This window comes from Lytechinus variegatus, chromosome 3, assembly GCF_018143015.1.
Source record: "Lytechinus variegatus isolate NC3 chromosome 3, Lvar_3.0, whole genome shotgun sequence".
Classification (NCBI taxonomy): domain Eukaryota; kingdom Metazoa; phylum Echinodermata; class Echinoidea; order Temnopleuroida; family Toxopneustidae; genus Lytechinus; species Lytechinus variegatus.
Window position 1 is genome coordinate 63,811,153 of NC_054742.1, and position 7,150 is coordinate 63,818,302.

A 7,150-nucleotide genomic window follows, 5' to 3' on the forward strand; every position below is an offset into this window, starting at 1 on the left:
ACTAGTGGGGGAGGAGGGGGTTGATGAGTCGCACCGGAAATGTCGATTTTTCAACAATTGTTTGGAGACAACCTGCCCCCTTCCCACGCAGCACCAATCGTCACAACAAATCTTTATTTTCCTTCCAAATGTTAATTCCACTGAACAATAATTTGCAGAACAGGACTATTGATTACCTCCAAGAGTACAGTGATTACAAAATTAGGAAAAAGAAAGAAGAAAAAATCGGAAAGTGAGTATAACCCGCATTTCGGCCAACTTGTATACCCCCTCCTTATATATTCTGATGCTTCATGCGCAGTTGCCCATAAACAATAACAACATCAATTATATATTGAATGAAACTACAAAACGCTGTTTTAAACTTTAACTACGTTGTTTAGGCCCGTCACGATAAAATGTTTAAAAAATATTGTTTAAAAAAAACAACTTACCATTAGAGTGACTGGCTTCAATAGCACGCAAAAATTATAACATTCACTTTCGATTTTATCAAACTTATTTTTATATGAAACTTAGGTATATTTATATATAAAAAATGCGAGATATTCTTTTAACTTATGTATGGCTATTTTGAAAATTGAAATAAAATAAATGAAATGAAAATCAGGAGATTTTTTGTAACTGTTGAAAATGTTGATAATGGGAATGGGAAAAAATAAACTTGAACTTGGGATTCCAGACATTCATAATCTCTAATGACAACTCCTACTATCATTAAAATAGATTTTGGTTAAAAAATGACAAAGATTGTTTAAAACCTGCCACCGTCTAATCGCTTGATTATCTCACCAGACTGTATAATAGGCAAGGAATTATAATATCCTGATGAAATTTCCTGTATATAATCACTTATAAAGAATGACAAACCAGGCCATTGTGAATAATTAGTCAGTGTTCAAAACAATTGATATTTATTTCTTTGACACACGCACACAATTTCGATTGACCTACGACCCGAATTTTAAATAAAACGTTAAGTATCGCTGAGATGATGAATTCATGAAATAAACTAGATTCCTAGTTAATGAATCGTCACATGAATTCTCAAATGAAAGTTGATGGTTATAAAAGTGGATTCAATTCAGAACCTCACACAATCGTATGATCTGCTAGAGGATCAGCTATATATACAATCTCATTTTAATTAGAGTTTTGATTTGATTTGATTTTATTGATTTCCGTTTCACAACATAAGAATGATAAATATAACATGATAAGGTCGAAAATACTGCAAAACATAATAGATATATATAACATAATCTTAGACTTAAGGAACATGATTTAACAAATAAAAAAAAAACAACCTAATATGACATTTGTATTTGAAAGTAAAACGGAGGGTCTTGCCGAAAAAAGCCAAGCTTGTACAAAAGGCAAGACCCTAAATAAACTTAGTTTCATTACACACAAAAAACACTGAGTCGTAATGATATGTAGAGCTTTTGTTTACAAATAAATACAAACAGCATTAAGGTGGAAGGGGGGTAGGGGAAGAAGAGGGGAGGGATAGAGAAGTGCAGTGCACATGACGTAGAAAGAAAGCGGGCAGCAGGAGCAGGTACTTTGGCTAATTACGATTAGAAAGAAAAAAGCAATAACAAATTATACATGTATATGTATATAATATGAAAGCATACAATACACATATACATTGACACCGAGAATATAAAGAATATAAAGAAAGAAAAAAAAACAGTTATTCAGCATGACCTTTAATTACAGTTGTTATCAAATTTGGCCATTACTATAGCTGCAAACTAAAGACTTGCAACTATTTAATAGTTTGATAGATTTATTCTGATATATTTATTCTGAACCTCCAATAAGACTATATGACATTTCCTTCCAAATATGTTCGTAGTACCAATCGTAAGGTGACACGATTTCTCCCAGTAAAGACCAAGTCACTAGCCATATACAAAGTTGTTGGTATAATGTTTGTAAGGATAAGACGATAATTTCAGAAACTTTTTATTTCATATTTCATCAATTATTTTGAACGAAATTTCAGACACTGTATCGCATAAATTTTCGCATGTGCATAAGATTTTATCTAAGTCCATGAGTTGACACATATAAATATACATGTTATTTGTTTATTGGGTCCGGACACCGGAACACCCCCCCCCCCTTTATAAGGTGTGAGCCCTGGGCGCTCCATGGGGGGGGGGGCAACGTAAAAAAACTGCATGGATTTACCCCTCAAAAGCCGCTTGTAGGTGACGATAGAGGGCGTGATTCCATTCCTTGTTCCAACATGGTCAATTTTTATTCCTGTGCCATTGCATTTACTTTAACACCCTTTCCAAGACGGAGGGTATCGTTGTATCATCACCCTCCATCCCCAATCATCCCTTTCTATCCATCCATCCATCTATCTATCTATCTGGCGGGAACGACCATGAAAAATGGGAGAAAAGGGAAAGGGAAAGGCGGGTAAAATATTGTGTTATTTTCTGAATATTATGTTAAAATCTATCTAAGTGGTCAATTTTTTGCTCGTTCCCCTCGGTAGCTTGCAGCTTTCTAGAAATTTCGCCCCATATACCGTGTTTACCGCCCTTTCAAAATCTATGCCTCATGTAGGCCACTGATCGCGGTACTTTCCCAGGTCCCAACTTAGTATTTATCTCCAGATAACGGTTTATTGTAACTACACCAACTCTTGTATGTCATCTATAATGTCTAGAGGGTCATTTAATATGTAAAATATATTCAATTCTTTCTCCCTCGTTTTGTTGCTGTTATTGTTATTCATAAAAAAGTGGTACGACATAAACCGTATCGCCCGTTGACATTTTTTTTCTTCAAATAATGCATGGCACATTTTGATCGCATGCAGGCCGAACTTTCCCCAGAATTGTGTAACCCCCCCCCAATAAAAAAAAATAACCCATTTTATTATGGCTCTCTTCAGTGTGAGTTCAGATACATTGCAGTTCTTACTTTCAAGCTTACTTTCATTATTGAAACAGAAGTGAGGTTAACCCTAAATAAACTGGGCTATTTCGACACCTCAGACCCCCCCCCCCCCCCCTTATGATCTCGGCCGTCGATAGCGCGATCGCGACGAAAATTGGCACACGCGTTACCCATGGCATTATCTACAAAACTATAACATCAAATTCTGCAAAAAATCTCATGTCTCATTAATTATGCTAATTTATGCGTAAAATCATAAGTTTGCTCTAATTAAATAAATAATGCCCCTGAAATGCTAATTTTTGTTTCACATACTCTAGATAGGCATCTGATCAAATTGATTTAAAAAAAATTAAAATCACATTTATTTTCTTATGTATTCTATTGTTTTCTAAATTTCTTATGTATTTCTTTGTTTTTCGACTTTTTGTTTTTTATTGTTTTTTCAATGGAAATTGTCGTGGACTTTATTTTGACCATAACACGATAAAATTAATTGATTTTAAGCAGTAAAAGGAAAAATAATGATACATTTATGAATTTTGGCTAAGAACACTATTTGCATTGGATTTGTACACAAATTCACGTTTTTGAGTAATTTTGGGTCTGCATGCACTTACGAAATGTTGCGTAATTTTGGAACCGCGTACCTGGGGGTCACAATTTTGGTCTCAAAAGTTGCGCGAGACTTGAAATTAAAAAGTCAGCGAGCGACGCGGTCAAAAAATTTCGCGCGGTGGATTTATCGCGTAAAATGTCGAGGGGGGGGGGCTGAATCAGCCCCCCAGTCTTTTTAGGGTTAAAACCAGCGATGTGAAGAGCGCCCCCCTCTCCTCCTCCTTATCAACTATATAGTACTCTTACATTAAGATAGTAGAATTAAATTACTATTTGTAATTGTTTTCCGGGTTGCCACAGAGTCGAGCAATACTTACAGTGGTAACCCTTGCAGCCTTCCGATCGTTATGTTATAGAAAATACAACTTCTTAATATTTCTCATTGTTATATATTTTGTAATGTATTATGATGTTGTTCTTTGTTATTTTGTATTTGCAAAATTGCAGAAACAATAAATGAAAATGAAGATCGTTTTTTTTATATACAAATAATTTTTGGGCCAGAACAACTCTGTATAGATAAGATTAGATTTACTCCGACGAAGCCCCTTGCCGAGTCTTGAACCGGGTCCGGTCAAGTTCAGTGGTTGCAGGGGCGGGTCCAAGATTAACCTGTAGACCTAAATGGGGAAAAACATATGGATACCCCTCCTCCCTCCCGCAAAAAAAAGAAAAAAAATATGTAATCGCCTTAACTGTTGGCAGTTTCCTGCTGTCTTTCTTTGTCTGAGAGCAAGAAAAGGAAAGAAACAATAATTTTGAAAAGGTTCTCGATCTGCCCCGGCCGCCGGCTTGATCCATGCCTGATATAATAACGGGAATGACGTAATGAGACGAAATATCTTGCACTAGAAGCAAGATGGGGTTTTCCCCCTCCCCCGCCCGCCTTTAACATTTCCCAGGGTCTTCTTAGTGGTCTTATTTATTGTTCGGGGTGTAGGCTTATCATTCAGACTACTAAAAAAAACACAAAAACACAACCACCGTATCAGGAAAGCATTGTGCCTCGTCGATTCACTTTCCAAGCATTTCGTGAATAAAGCAGAATATACAATCTACGCTGTCAAATGTCACGGAAGATGGCATAAAAACATGTCTATATCAGTCATGCATTCCGATGGTTTAGGGTATTGATCATGCTCTATTTTGTGTATGAGGGTATTGATCATGCTCTATTTTGTGTATGATCGATGTCTTTTCACTGGCTTAAATTTTCAGGTGTATTTTTTAAATCACTCGTATAGATCTACTTTATATTGACATAAAATTCTATTTGTACAGACAGTTTATCCAGGTGCCATCAACTTTTTTTACTGTTGAGTGACAACTGTAGTAAATATTTAGTTAGGGCAGGGCATAGGCATATTCTGATACAATCATAACTGCATGTTTAAAACCATTATGTCTCATAATGTTTACATGTATCAATTATTCGTAAAAATGGCGGACGTCATATAACGTATAAATAAAGTATCATTTAATACCACTGCAGCATTTACAAAGTCGATCTTGATAAATAATTTGGGATGGAGTCAAATTATCTCATTTTCGATAGTACGAATGTTCTTTTAATTTGCTGATATCCACGAGCTCGGCCCATTTAGGCCCAAACACGCACCTTGCATGGTTGCAGCCTATCAAATTCAAGGCTCATTAGTTATGTAAATAAAAACAAAGATGACAAGATGATTTATCTCTCAAATAAAAAAAAGTTTTTAAGTCAACATGGCGAGATACATTGTCGACCGTACATAAAGTTGTATGTCAACTTTGCGAGGTATATATGTTATTACTCAGGGGAGTATAATGTTTATTTATTACGAAACTATTTTTATCATCTTTTGGATAGTGTATCACGTCCCCTGATAAGTCGATTTCACCTCTTCGCGCCAATTTTGTTGCTTTTATAAGCTTAAGCCAATTGATGTGCATTTCTGAAGTTATTCTGTTTTACTATGATGGACAATGACAATCCTGTGCAATTGCATTAGTAATACGAAAAAAATATCTCGAAAAGATCCCATTCCATGATCGATTCATCACTTCGGGACAAAGCGGGAAAAAAAGTTCTTACTACGTCGATACTTTTATGTTTTGCCTTGGGATTAATGGTGTAGAGCTCTTTGCAGTGTCGTGTTTTTTCCCTCGAAAATTGCTATAGACAAGACAAATTGAGAGGGGGAGAGAGAGAGAAAGAGGGAGAGAGAGAGAGGGGGGGGGGGGGGGTTCGGGGGGGGAGAGGGGGGGGAGAGAGAGGGGGAAGGGCAAAATCATAATAAAGGCACAATCAAACATTGACTTAAACCCGAGCTCTAAAGGTTACAAAAATGAAGGTCAAGAAAATGTTACGATACTGCATGCACAAATAACAATAAATAATTTGAAATTTGATTTCCCTTTTTTTATTACAGGAAATAACTAACCATATAGAAACAAATCATAAATGATAATCTTATATGTACATCTCTTGATGTGACAGATGTGCATATATATCCGAGTAATAATCCAGATAAGATCCAAGTTGGTTGGCGAAGATTCCGTAAATTAAAGTTCACAATGATGGCGATGATGAAACTGATGTTGAAGCACGATGACTAACAAGAGTCACTGTAATGAGTTCAAATGTCCATGAAGATGATGTTGATGATGATTAACAGTCAATTTCAACAATCCATGGGTTGAAGAGTGTTCATTAAACAGATTGATGATCTCGATGAGAACTCTCAAAATAACTGCAAATGGCGTGCAAATAATTCCACAGAAGATAAGTATTCCAGGTGGAAATGAACTCGGCTCTGACATAAAGTCTGGCGTGAAACTCTGAGTTCTAATCTGATATGATGATGTCCTTGAAGAAACCGCCAGTTTATATCTACAAATTTCAACTGTTCTAGAAACTTCTATTCACTAGTATGGAAGGTTCTAGGATCGTCTTTAAAAAGAACATTCTCCTTTCTGGAGCAATCCAATTCTAAAACATTCTTGAATGACCTCAGTGAAATTAACAATGTCAACAAAATAGCTAAGCCTATTGTTCTTTTCACTACTATTGGGAGCTCTGTTGTCTGCCTCACCCTATTAAAAAATAAAACTCTTTGGCCTTTAAATAGGCGAGAGGCCTGCATAACAAAAGCTTTTACAAACACGTTCTGGAATGTTCTTTATCATTCTAGGCTATGGATATCCTTAAGGAGAAAATAAATAAATGAATTTAATTGCTCTTAAAATTCTTCTCATAAATAACAAAAATATAATCATTAGGCCTATATAGTGCTTAAAAAGTTGAATACAGTCATGGTGAAAAACCATAGTAAAGACAAACATTGTGTTACATCATTCTCCCCAGCATGATCGAGATTCAGTAAATGAATTTTCAGTCACATACTTTGAAAGTATCTGCCAGAATTTGATTTTATTTTTTTTCTGGGTGTTATTGACTTATATTCATCCATAATACAACATAAATGAAAGTGAAAGAAATTATTTTTAAAGGTCAAAACTAGCATAGTGCTGAAAATTCCACTAAAATCGGATGTAAAATAAGAAAGTTATGACATTTTAAAGTTTCGCTTATTTTTCACAAAACAGTGATTATGCACAACTAGGT